This window comes from Dioscorea cayenensis, chromosome 6 (genome assembly GCF_009730915.1).
Source record: "Dioscorea cayenensis subsp. rotundata cultivar TDr96_F1 chromosome 6, TDr96_F1_v2_PseudoChromosome.rev07_lg8_w22 25.fasta, whole genome shotgun sequence".
NCBI classification, from domain to species: Eukaryota; Viridiplantae; Streptophyta; class Magnoliopsida; order Dioscoreales; family Dioscoreaceae; genus Dioscorea; species Dioscorea cayenensis.
Window position 1 is genome coordinate 5,073,046 of NC_052476.1, and position 14,593 is coordinate 5,087,638.

A 14,593-nucleotide genomic window follows, 5' to 3' on the forward strand; every position below is an offset into this window, starting at 1 on the left:
AGCAAGATAAAAAAAGCCATAGAATTAGTGTAATTTCATAGTTTGGAAATAGATGATTATGAAGAAGCAAGTCATTCCTAAGAGGGAGACTTAGATTTATCAGAAATGGATATTTGTGCTATGGATAACAGTTCAAAGAATGACCTATCTTCTGAGGTAAAAGACAAAGGGTTTGAGGATATTAGTCAAGAAAGAGATGCGAGGCTAAATTCATCCCCTAGAAGAACAACCAGAGTTGAAGCTGAAGCCATCACCTGAACACCTACAGTATGCATTTTTAGAGGAACGGGTTCAAACTCCCAGTTATTATTGTTTCAAATCTATCATTTAAACAAAAAGAGAGGCTTCTGAATGTCTTGAGGAGGCATAAGAGATTTGTTGCTTGGAAAATTTTTAACATTAGAAGAATCAACCTTCTTTCTGTACCCACAAAATTCTTATGGACAATAACCATAAACCAATAGTTTTACCTCAACGGAGATTTGACTTGATAAATGTCTAAATATATGTATTTTATACATATATGTTTGAAACTATTTATGTGTATTTTGATGAATAGATGCCTTTTGTGTGGTTTAATCATTTCTATTGGTGATAAAGGCTTAGAAGAAGCCTAGATGAGCGCATGAATGCTTCGGGAAGAAATCTACACCAAAACTAGCATTTTAGGGCCTCAGGTATTATAACAAGCAATCTAGCAGTACTATAGCAAGAACTGTAGCACAATGGGATTGTAACAAGCCCTGCAGCAGGTTTACTGTAGTAGTGTTACTATAGCATTTTGCTATAGCACTTTCTACAAAAATCCCGAGGCTCTAATGGGCTTCTTCATGCCCACAAACTAGGCCATGAAGCTAACCTTAGAGCACTTTAAAAGATGGGTTAGGGCATCATTGAAGGGGTCTTTGGCCACCTTTTTTTCACCATCACCATCTAGGGCTTGAAGTGGCTGGAGAAGGCAGATTTGAGAAGCAAGGTCAAAGGGGAGAAGAAGGTTGCTATCAAGGAGATCATCTAGGAGTTTGTTGTTGTCGATCCGCCAGATTCTTATCACCACGTTCTAGTCAACACATTTAAGGGAGTTTCTTTGGTTTTTATTTATTTCCTATGTATTTTGAGATTTCTCTCTTATTCATGTTGAACTATACTCCCAAGGTCACCGGGCGTCCGTGAACCTTGGGATAAACTTGCTTGAATGGAGTTATGAGTTTACAATTATGGCATTTGGTTTGGTTTGTGGTTTAAGCTTTGTGTTCTTTGATGTATCAAATTGCATGAGAATTATGTGATTTGATTTCTAGGTTGTAGTTGGTTGCGTGATCATCGCCCTTATACTAGACATACTTGGCTTAGAAGAGATTCATGTATGAATACAATGTAACCATCGGGTATTTCCATACCCTTCCAACCATTAGGGATGAACCTAGGTATTGACTTTGACCCTAATTAGAGATTTCCCTAGGCATAATGCAATCATAGGAGAATTTGGGCGGAAGTGATTCCGACACAATAATTGTATGGGATTATGGGTTAATCGCCATGACCATCGAGGTAACCTACTTTTGCATGTCTCTTGGCCTAAAACAACCATTGCATGTGTAATTCTAAGATCCTTCTAGCTTTGTTAGTCGTGAGGGGATCCTCGCTCGAGGGCCTAGCTCTTTTATTGTTATTTGCTTCCTTAATATGTTTACGTGTTGTGCCTTAGTCCAACTTGTCTATTGTTATCTCTCTTGTTAGTTTTCTTATTTTATTTTAAATCTACATTTGTTAGACTAGACAATGCTATCTATGGGGAAGTAATATCAGCTCTTGGGACCCTGATACATCCCTTGCATGTGTGTACCGCAAGTGCACAAGTTGTCAAAGTAATAAAGTACCCAAAGGGTGGGTAGTCGAATCCATAGGGAATAGATGTCTAGAAACAAGAAGTATTGTTACTTAGCTAGAGTGAAAATCAATTGGTGATTGTGTTTCAAACTATTAATGAAAATAAGAATAAAAGAAAAAAGAGTAGACAAGAGTAATTGGAAGAGGTAATCAATGGTAAAGTGGGGTACTCGGACAATGCTTACCCTAGGACTATTGTTTCAAGTATTGGACTAATATTATGCTTCCCTAACTAAGATTTAATGAGGTGTGGAAATCCAAAGACACACGGTCCCAAACCTAAGGTCCACTAGAAAGGGATACTCTCAACATCTCACATTGTGTGGTATTGCTTGAGTTTCTAGGGACTCCAAGTGATAAACCCTATTCCCTAATTTAGATCAAACCCTTTGGTCCAAGCAAAACATCCCTAATCGCGACTAAGCCCCAGTACTAAGGATTTCTTGACACTTCACTCTGTTTCTCGTACAACTAACCCCCAATAGAAAAGATCTCTTAGCACTTCACTCTATCATGATTGCAAAGAATTCTTGGAATGTGGAGGTAGGATAAATCACATCGGAGGGGAAAAGGGACATTGCGCTACATCTTGACTCATCCTCTCAACCCTCTTGAACCTTGCTAAGTCTAACCCTAATGGAGATGGTCACTCATCAAAAAGATGACTAGATAGATTCTCAACCCTAGTGCCAATCTAAGGGAAAATCAACCCAAAATGTACACAAGATTGAAACTCAATTAAAACATCAATTATAGGAAACATAATAGAAGCTAATGAAACAAAATCATCCTAGGGTTTACAAGTCCAATTACCCACCAGGGGTTTAGCTCTCCATAGAGCGATACAAAATCAAAGATAAAGTCAAAAGCACATGCAAATATTCCATAAAAATAAACCCCTTGTTGTTCATCATGATAGTCTTCAAGAGCCGCTTCTTCTTTTCCAAAGACTTCTCCGTCGAGCCTAGGGCACACCTCACCGAATTAGTGTCATCGAAAGCTCCCCCAATAGCTCTCTTTTAAAGGAAATCGATGTCGAAAATCGTAGAAATGCTCTAAAATCCCAGCAAAAATCTCTCCAAACCCTAGCCACGCTCTCACCAAAAGATAAGAAAGGGATCATGAAAAGGATGCCCAAAATAACTCTTCGAAGCGGTATTCAAAAGGCTGAAATCAGGATTTCACACACCTTGTAGAAATTCCACACGGACCTGTGGACTTCCAGGTTCTTCATTTTCTGTACTCTGTAAATAGTAACTGATACAGTAACTTATGAACATCATTTTACTACAGTAAACTGCTACAATACTCCCCGAAATCTTCTTCTTCCATTGAGGCCACATGGTTGGGGACACAACCATGTAGTAGATGATGTCACATCTTCTCTTTTAAACATGTTGATGAAGCTCTTGAAAACAATACAGAAGTTGGAGCATGTGTGTCTGACTGCCTTTGTGCCCCTCCAATTCGTAGGTTCACTTCCACACTTTTGGAGATTGGCACACACCCACATGCATATGATCACAACTTGTGCCTTGATCCTTGTTCGATGCAAGAGATTCCTCAAAAATCACATTCATGATCTATTTTTGCTTCCTTTCCTCAAAACTTGTCTCCACAACCCTAAATGCAACAAAAGAACACAAATACACACGAATGAGCCATAAAACCTAATAAAAGTGATGCTCGATGTAAGAAAAGTATACTTAGTAATACTTATACACAAGCACTTATCAGACCCCAGGGGATACGACTCTCTTGTGCTTGCACGAGAGGTATTACTTGATGACCTGTGAGCTTGCAGGACTCAATCATAACCCTAATATAAAGAAGGTAGTACAAGCAGAGATCATCAAGCTTCTTGATGCATGCATTATTAACCTAATCTCTAACAGTGCATGGGTGAGTCCAGTGCAAGTGGTATTGAAGAAGGGAGGAATGACTATGATTACCAATGGAAAGAATGAGCTTATACCCACTAGAACTATCACATGATGGCAAGTATGCATTGACTATAGAAAATTCAATGATGCCATAAGAAAAGATCAATTTCCCTTATCTTTTATTGATCAGATGCTTGAACAATTGACATGTGATGAGTGTATTTTATATAGAGATTTGATATACCCTTTTTATATATTGGGCTTGTCATTTAGTATTCATTCCTTATGTTATGATGATATGTTGAGTATTTGAGCTTTAATGTGCAAGTAAATAGGTCTTTGGGAAAAGAACAAGATTTGAAGCAAATTCAACAAGAAAAGAACACAACTTAACTTCTTCAGGAGAAGCACGATCTTAACATGGCCATGCTTAGACTCCTTGTAGATCTCAGGTTTTAGAGATTTTATCAGAGGATAAGAAGCATGGGCACGCTACTAAGAAAACGACCGTGAAAATGAAAGCACGACCGTGCAAAGCCAGTGCTCTAGCCCGTGTAGTTTACTACCTTGCTGATTATTGAGTCAAAGTAAAACCCTAGACTTACCTGTAAAGGGAATGGGCATAAGCATAGCCAAAGCAATACTGTTCTTGTATCAAGAATAACTTTTTAAGCCCCAAAGTTAGAGTTTCAAGGGGACTTATTCTAAGTTTTTTTGGCGATGACTGCTAGAGAATCTTCATCACCACTTCGAACAGTAAAAGAGTTGAGATACCAGAGCATCGATTGTTGAGGAGCTATGTTGAAGGGAACTTCCTTAGAGCACAATTTAAGAGATTTGAGAAGTGACACCCCTTGTGTGTGACCCGCAAGTGCACCGGTTTATCGAGTAATAAATCCCAGGTTAGTAGGGTATCGTATCCACAGGTAGTAGGGAGTAAAAATACTTAAATTGCCACTTAACCATGTGAAAGTAAACAGTGATAATGTTGATAAAATGTAATGAAAACAAAGATAAAAAGAAACAAGAGTGAAAGGTAAAGGTAAGTGAGAGGTAAGGCAATCGATAGAAGTGGGGTACTCGGGCAATGCAACCCTAGGATTAATGTTTCAAGTGCAAGACCAACTATTATACTTCCTAATAAATGCTCAATGAGTCGTGGAAATCCTTAAGCTCATGGTCCCAAATCTAAGGTCAACCGAGACTAACTCTACACTATGTCCTGGCGAAGAAATTGCGCAGTCTTAACACCTAACACTGTGTAAAGTTGCATGGAGTTCTAGGGAATCTAAGTGATAAAGCCTCTTCCTATGTATAGACCTAACCCTTTGGTCCAGGCAAGAGGCCCTTAGGCACAACTAAGCACCAGATACTAGAGTCCTTTCAATGCTTTACTCTGTTTCTCGTGCAACTAAGCCCCAGCGGAGTTCATCATCTAGAACTTCACTCTATTGTGACCGCCAAGAACTCAAGGAAATGGAGGTAGGATAAATCACACCGGAGGGGGAAAGGGGATGCTCGGCTACCTCTCGACTCATTCTCTCAGCCCTCTCCAATCAAGCAATGTTTAACCCTCGTAGTGTGTCACTCATCTACAATTGTTACCAAGATGGATTCTCAAGCCTAGTGTTTCTCTAAGGGAGAAATCATTCCACAAGAACTCAAGATTGGAACTCAATTAAAACATCAATTAAGGAAAGCATAATATAAGATCACTGATACAATAAGATCCTAAGGGTTTACAAAATCCAAGTACCCACTAGGGGATTTAGCTCTCCATGGAGCACAATACAATCAACAATGAAATCGAAAGTAAAAACAAGTGTTCCATAAGAAAACCCCCTCGATAGTTCTATCGATGGTTTTGTGGGGTAGCCAAATCTTCTCCAAAGGTCCCCTTGTCCGGCCTAGGGCACACCTCGCCGGATCAATGCGAACGAAAGCTCCCCCAATAACATTCTTCCAAGCGAATCGCGGTATCAAATCCCTCAAACCACTATAAAGACTTGCAAAAAGCCTCTCCAAACCCTAGCCGATGGCTTCCCAAACGATGGAGAAAAGTGGAAGAGAAGAGGGAAAAAGATCCCTCAAAATCGAGGCTGAATTATGGCTTTAAATTGGGCTGGAATCGGGAATCTACACACCCCTATGGACTTTTCCCATAGGGCTTGAGGAATTTCCACAAGCCCATGTGGATTTGATTAGTAACTGCTACAGTGCTTGCTACAATACCTGCTATAGTACTCAGCCAAAACACTCCCAATTCCACGCTTTTCATTGAGGCAACATAAACTGGCACACGTTTATGTCGTAGATCGCACGTCTTCTTCAATCAAAAGCTTCATTGGTAGAGGTCTTGTTATTAATGCACAAGTCGGGATACGTAAATGTGACTGCCTTTGTGCCCCTCCAACTCATTATAGTTACTTGAATTCATAGAGGTTGGCACACATTCACGTATCTTGGAGTCCCACTTGTGTCTTCGCGTTTGTTCCTTCCAAGATTCCACCAAATAATGCGTTTATGATCTACTTTTGGCTTCTTTTCTCAATACTTAGCTTCAAACCCAACATGCGCAAAAGAACACAGATACACATGTATTAGTGCTTAGACCTACTAAAAGTAATGCTCAATATAAGGAAAGAAAACTTTGCATTCTTATCACACAAACACTTATCAAACTCCCCCACACTTAAGCTTTTGCTTGTCCTCAAGAAAAAATAACACATTGAAGCATAAATGAAGGAAATATTGAAAGTACGCGGCCTTAGGTTCACCAAACATGCAAGGAGAGCATTCTACAGTAGGAAATTTCGACACTAAATATGAAAAATCAAAGCTCTAGCTAAAAACTCGAATAAAAAAGGACAACATGTCCGAAATCGTGTAAGTGTGTGTAAACTCACTCAATTTAACCCAAAGTATACTATTCAAAGTTCTAAGTATAAGGGACTTATTTATCTACAAAACATAACAAAATAAAAAGATGGTAGTAGCTTCACACATCCTCTATGGTAGCCCTTTCCCAAGCGGCCTCTAAGGTGGCTTTCACACTTTCGAGGTGGTAGCTCTTTCTACTGGGGTGGTAGCTTTCACTCATCCCATGAGATAGCTCTTTCTCTCATTAGGGCATAACTAGTATCCGACTTATGAGAGTAGCTTTATACTTCATAGGTGGTAGCTCTTTCCACCTAAAATGCACAACTAAACAATATATCTATATTTATTTATTTATTTTAAAGCAAAATAACACAAGAAACAATACGATTAGTCCCTTAAACATCGAACTTGAGTTTTCAAAAGAGTTTCAAGAGTGAGTAGTGCAAAAGGTATCAATCGGGCAAAAATTCTTTAAAATTCAAGAACAAACTAGAGCATGAAAACATTCAATGTTAAAATTCTCCTAAACTCGAGAATACAATCATTGCAACTAAGGTGAACCGCCATTGGCTATGTGAACATGTATGTCAATCAAAATTTATATAAAGGACATGCGCAATGTGAACTCCCCACCACACTTAAGATGTACATTATCCTCAATGTACCATGCAAGCACAATAGAAAATAAATCAATCAAGGATAAATGTGGAAGTGGCAATTGAAACAATACTCCCCTGACTCCTAGTGTTGTGTTTGATGGAGCTAAATCCTTGGGAATAAAGTTCCAACGGGTTGTGAAGCACACACGACCCACATTGGCCGTGTCCATGACTAGTTCTCATTTCCCATATTGACAAGACCATCTGCATGCATACACAAGGGGGTTCAGTGAAGCTCAACAAAAATAACTCGAGTTTATATAAAAGATAGAGCAATGAACTATAACTCGAGATAATAAAATGAAAATAAAAGATAAACTCAGAAGGAAATTTTTTATGAGTGTACAAGTCCAAAAAAATGCATAAATAAACAAAGAAAAATAAAAGCACAAAGTAAAGTAAAGACACATCAAATGTCGGTGTCATCAGAGGTTGGATCTACTGCTGCTACCGGTGGTGGAACAGGTGGATCAATCAGTGCATGAACCGGTGATGATGGTGCTAGAGGAGCTGGAGGAGTCTGGGGTCTCATCACAAACGGTGACGCCTCATCTCGCTCTAATAACTTCTGTAGAATATCGAGACGGGACATCACCTCCGAGTGGTTTGCCGCATGTAGCGCACGAACTTCGGCTAGATCACTCTCGAGCACCCCCACATCACTCTCAAGCCTCTAGGTGGAGAGGAAAATGTGCACTCGGAGGTGTCTCCTATCTTGGGGGATGTGCCTCTGTATCCATCTGCATGGGGTGAGGCTCAGAGATCGGCGGAGGGCCCTTTGTATCATCATCTCCTCCCTCTGCTATCTCTAGAATGGGTGTAACTAGTATATACATCCTGGTACTATGCCTGCACACCAATCTCATCAATCACAATGTGTCCAGGCCTAATGGTGAAGGCACAGTCATCTTTTCAGCCCCTCGTATGGCCTCTAACAAACCCATGCCCATAACGAGTCTGGTGATATACGGGCCTGAGAAGATGACAACAACTCTGAAGTACTGGCCCTGGTGGCGCAGATACTTGGCTAGTATGTGGCCCAAATGGATTGGCTATCTCTGAACCATCGAGTAAAGGTACAGAAGTTCCTGGTGGCTCAGGATGCTGGTACTGTCACCACAGCCATTTACCGACCTGCTCAGAATGGCGTGAAGATAGTGGTACACAGATCAGGAAAGGCCCGTGGCCTTGGAGATGCCTGACTCATACTGTACTTGGCTATATAGACTGCTATATGCTCACTAAGGAGTCAAAGAACCAGGATAATCGGTCGAAAGTTGCTCATACTCCTCAGTGGCAGTAAAGGTCTCATCATAGAGTCCCAACCAGATCGAGAACTGTGTGACACTCATAAGATAGTACTACGCAAGTGCTCTAAACTATATAGCGTTGACACTATCAAATCTGGCATAGGACCTGTCAAACTCCAATGAGGATAGAACCTCAAATGTAAGCGCATGGATGGCCGGCTCTTTAAATGTCAGTAATTGTCTCCAACCTCCCACCGAGACGAGATCCTCTATCTCATCGGCCAACTCATCTCCCTGCTGTATATCTCGCAATACACTCGTATCTAAGAAGCGAGTCCGTCCAAACATAAGTCTCGATAATCGCTCAAAACGAACTTGGTGCTCGGGAACAACAAATCCCATATTCTTTGGCTCAGGGGATGATTCACGCGGACGCTTCTGAGCTTTCTTCTTCGATCGAGGTGCGATATTTGCAAAATGAAAACATAGATTCGATTAAAAATATTCAAAAATTGATTCTTCAAATTTCCACACAGTCGTGTGGGATTTCCACACGCCCGTGTGGATACACGGGGCATGAAAACCGCATTGCCACGCTTCACAAAACCAAAAATACACCCTAATGTTGTTTCTAACTTCACTCTAAACATGTATAAACTGTATAAACATAGAAACAAAGCAACATTCATCAGATTAATCGACTAAAATCAAATTATAGCGAAGAAAGGAGGAATTGAGGGTTTACCAAAAGTTGAAGATAAAAACCTTCGAATTCGGCCCAAAATTCAAGTAAAACACCTCTAAATCACTGGTGTTAGATCGGGTGAGTAAAGGAAAGTGGTTTCTGAATACCTGGGTTATAAGTGCTAGTGTGTTAAGAATGCGAAGTATTCTTTCCTTACGATAAGCATGACTTTTATTAGGTTTAAGCACTAATACATGTGTTTTTGTGTTCTTTTGCACATGTAGGGTTATGAAGGTAAGTATTAAGACACGAAGCCGAAAAGTAGATCATGAACGCATTATTTGGTGAAATCTTAGAAGCAACAAACGTGAAGATACAAGTGGGGCTCTAAGATACGCGAATGTGTGCCAACCTCCATGTATTCAAGCCATTACAATGCGTTGGAAGGGCATGAAGGCAGTCACAATTGTGTATCCCAACTTGTGCAATGATAGCAAGATCTTCAAGAATGAACTCGTTTATTAAAGAAGCGACGCAATCTATGGCATAAACGTGTGACCGTTTATGTTGCCTCGATGAAAAATGGATTCGAGAATGTTTTTTGCGGCCCGGTGGGGGCTGTAGTAGAACACTGTAGCAAGGCACTGTAACAGGTACTGTTCACAGCCGGCAGAAAAAGTGAAGTTCAGAGAATCCACATGGGCATGTGGTCATTATCCACGCTAGTGCGGAATTTCCACAGGCTCGTATGGAGAGTCGACAAGGGCGTGTGGATGCCCGATTCCAGCCTTATTTAGCTGATTTCAGTACCGATTTCAGCATTCTTTTCTCCATCTTTTCCCCAACTTGAGAGAGGGCTGCGGCTAGAGTTTTGAGAGGTATTAGCAAGGGATTTGGAGAGGTTCTATGGCTTGGACATCGCACTCTATTTGGAAGAAGGTTAGCGCAAGAGCTTTCGCCGGCACCGATCCGGAGAGATGTATCCTAGGATAGACAAAGGGACCTTTGGAATAGTCGAGGCTTCTCCACAAGACCAACACCATGACTATCGAGGGGCTTTGTATTGATTACATGCTTTTGCATCCAATTTCATTGTTGATTATAAGAAGCTCCATGGAGAGCTAAACTCCCTAGTGGGTAATTGGATTTGTGAACCCTAGGATGTATTTGTTTCATTAAACCTTTTATTATGCTTTCATTAATTGATGTTTTAATTGAGTTCCAATCTTAAATGCTTGATTGAATGATTTCTCTCTTAGAGTGACATTAGGGTTGAGAGTCTATATTGGTAACCATTGTGGATGGTGACACGCCATGAGGATTAGACAAAGCTAGATTGGAGAGGGTTGAGAGGGTGAGTCGAGAGGTAGCAGAGTGTCCCCTTTCCCCTTCGATTTAATTTACTCTACCTCCACATTCCAAGAGTTCTTTGGGGTCATAGTAGAGTGAACGAGCTAAGGGATGACCTTCCTCTGGGGCTTAGTTGCAAAGGCAACGAGTGAAGCGTTGAAGTGATTTTAGCACCTAGGGCTTAATATTGACTAGGGACCTTCCACCTAGACCAAAGGGTTAGGTCTACACATAAGAATTGGGTTTATCACTTGGAATCCCTAGAACTCATTGCAATTCTTTACGAGTGTGAGGTGTTAAGATTGTTCAATTTCTCCTCCGGGACATGTACAGAGTCAGGCATGGTTAACCTTAGATTTAGGACCATGTATTGAAAGATCTCTACGACTCCTTAATGCATTAGTTAGGAAGCAAAATATAGGGTTTTGCACTTGAAATGATTATCCTTGGCGGAATAATATCTGAGTACCCCATTTACATCGATTACCTTTTTCCTCTCAATTATTGTGCATCTCTCTCTTATTTCTTTTATCTCTTTTTATATCAATCTCATTCATCATACCATCTATTTATTCTCATCATAGTTAGATAGCAATAATTGTGTTTCTATTCACTATTTCCTATGGATACGATACCCAGTCACCTGGGATTTATTACTTTGACACCCGTGCACTTGCGGTTTACACGCATATTCGTCCGTGTCACTAGGATTGTGAAGATGAGGAAACTCGAAAAGATTTTAAAGAAAACCTGCGGCTCTAAAGTTTCTGTACATCCACACTAGCATGTCGAAATTATCCACGGCAGTGTGACTCCACAAGGGCCGACTCACGCCCCTGTGTGCTCTTGGGATAACACTCAAAGCTTCTGAACACAGCCACACGGGCGTGTAGAAATTATTCACGCATGTGCGCCCGATCCACAGGGGCAGACGTATGCCTCTATGGACTCTCTGTCCAACCGAGAGAATTCTCTAAGTATGATCCATGCATGTGCGGAAATTCCACACGGGCTGGACCTTCACGGGCCCAACTCACATTGGCAAACACATGCCCCTGTGTCTTCTCAGGATGGAATAGAGGTCCTCTGCAGAGAGACACTCGCCCGTGCGGAAATTACCCACGGGACGTGTGAATATTACAAGGTCGTTCACAGGGGTGAGTCCACGCCCCTGTGTCTTCTCTAGATGATCTCTCAGTAGAGCGTGTGGAAATTCCACACGCCCGTGCATTTTCTCTGGATGATTTTGAACTTTGTGGGCTTTGCAGAAAATTCCTGAACATGTAAACACACTCAGAGCCTGCCCTATCATACAAAATATACCAGAGAAAACATGAAACTAGCTCAAACAACCAACAATTTTGCCATATACATTAAAGCACATAATAACACCAACTCATCCACAAGAAAATCACAGCAATGCATCAATATATATAGACACCAACACTCAATATCTTATTCATGCAAACACTAAACTAATAACTAACAAAACAGTAAGTGCTTGGGTTGCCTCCCAAGAAGCGCTTGTTTAACGTCACTTAGTTTAACGTACCTTGTCTTACCTCACGGGGGTTCATAGATGAAGGTTTCCCTCTTACCCATGACTTGAAAGCATGATGAGCACAGCCTCTTGAAGGTAGAAGGAGAGTTGTCGAGCTTGTTACCACTTAAAGGCTTGTCACCTTGTTTCCATTCATGCAGATCCCCAACAGCCTTGGGGCGTTTCTTGTGGTGTCTTCTCACTTGCTTCATCTTTCGAAGCATATTTTTCATGATCCCCGGACAAGGTAGTGCTTTCTCCTCTAGACCAAGCATCATTACTTCCTTGTTCTCCTCCTCTTGGTCTAGCAACCCCTCGTATGGGTCCGGATTCAACATTTCCTGCACATATTCATTGATTAGTTCATCAATAGGGTCAAGAAAATATAAAGTATCATCAAAGTCAAGAGAATATCACATGGCTTCGGCGAGGTGGTATGTGAGCTTGTCATCTCCAACCCTTAGTGTCAACTCCCCACTGTCCATATCAATCAATGCCTTGGAAGTGCTCAAGAATGGCCTCCCTAAGTATCAAAGGAACATCTACATCCTCATCGACATCCAACAGTATAAAATCTACAAGAAATATGTACTTGTACACCTTGACAAGCACGTCTTCAATGATGCCTCTCGGATGTTTCACCGTTCGGTCCGCCAATTACAATGTCATTCGAGTGGGCCTAGGCTTTCCCAGGCCTAACTTTTGAAAGAAAGAGTATGACATGACATTGATACTGGCCCCTGAGTCTGACAATGCCATCTCTTCACCCAAGTTGCCAATGTTGCACTAGATAATGAAACTTCCCGGGTCTTTCTTCTTGTTCGGTATATTCTTTTGCAAAACTGCCGAACAAGAGGCATCTAAGATCGCTGATGCACTATCTTCGAACTTCCTCTTGTTGGTCAATAGATCTTTCAAGAACTTAGAATATAGAGGCATCTGAGATAATGCCTCCACAAAAGGAAATTTTGATGTGCAATTGCTTGAATAGACCAAAAAACTTTTTGTATTGTTCATCATTTTGGTCATTCTTCAATCGAGAGAGATAAGGGATTCTTGGCTTGTAAGGTGGGGTTGCCATCTCCTTTTCTTTAGTTGCTCTCTTCTCAACCTCTACGACCTCCGGTGTTTCAACATTGGTCTTCTCGCTTGGAAGCCTACCTTCAACCTCACGACCACTTCTCAAAGTAATCGCCTTCACATGCTCTCATGAGTTGGTTTCGGTGTTACTCGGTAAGCTTCCTTGTAGTCTCTCTAATAGGGACTTGACGATTTGCCCCCACTTGATTTTCTATGTTGTGCAATGAAGCGGTGTGGATGTGAAGTGTAGCCTCGACTGACAGGAACTGTGTATCCGATGACTTCACAAATCGGGTCAAGGCTTTCTCTATAACTGTGTATCCTGAAACTCTAATTTCCATGTTTCGGGCTTGTTGTTGTTGTTTGAAAACTGATTGTGCTACGACCTTTTGCTGCCCTTGGTTGCTCTATGAGAAATTTGGGTGATTCCTCTACCCCTGGCTGTAGGTGTTGCTATAAGGATTGCCTTGGTTTCGCATTGCATTACCCATAAAGTCAACTTGCTCAACGGATGAAGTACCAAAAATAGCTATCGGGCAATCGGATGGGGCATGGCCTCCCCCACATCCATCACAATTTGTTACAGCCGCCAATGTAGGAGAAGTTAGAGTGTCTAACTTCTACCTCAATGCCTCCACTTGGGCCACCAATGATGTAACCGCATCGATCTCATGGATGCCGGCCACTTTCTTCTTCTCCCTAGCATTCCATTGGTAGCTATACAACTCCATTCCTTCAATTAATTGCCAGGCTTCTCGGGGGGTCTTGCTACCTAAGGTACCTCCTGCTGCTATATCAAGTAACTGTCTTGTACTTGGGTTTAAACCAATATAAAAAGTTTGAATGATCACCCACTCTGGAAACCCATGTTAAGTACATTTTTGTAGAAGTTCCTTGAACCTTTCCCTTGTCTTGAATAGAGACTCCAATTCCATTTACATAAAGGACGAGATCTCATTCTTAAGCTTTACAAATTTTCCGGGAGGAGAATAATGGGCAAGCAAAGCTTCTACCATCTCCTCCCATGTAGTGATTAATGCTCTAAGTAATGAGTGTAGCCACTGCTTCACTCTCCCCTTTAAGGAAAATGGGAAGGCTCTCAACTTGATGGCATCATCTGTAATACCATTGATCTTAAGCATATCACACACTTCCAAGAAATTCTCTATGTGACTGTTTCGATACTTATCGGCCAAACCATTGAACTGTTCGGACTGCTGTAACATATGGATGAATGCCAGCTTTAGCTCAAAATTCTGAGCTATGATTGGGGGCTGCACAATGCTAGATTGTATCCCCAATACTGACGGTCTGGCGTAATCAGAGAGTGTTCTTTATTGTTCATTCTGTTCTGCCATGTTGTCAAATCCTTCAAC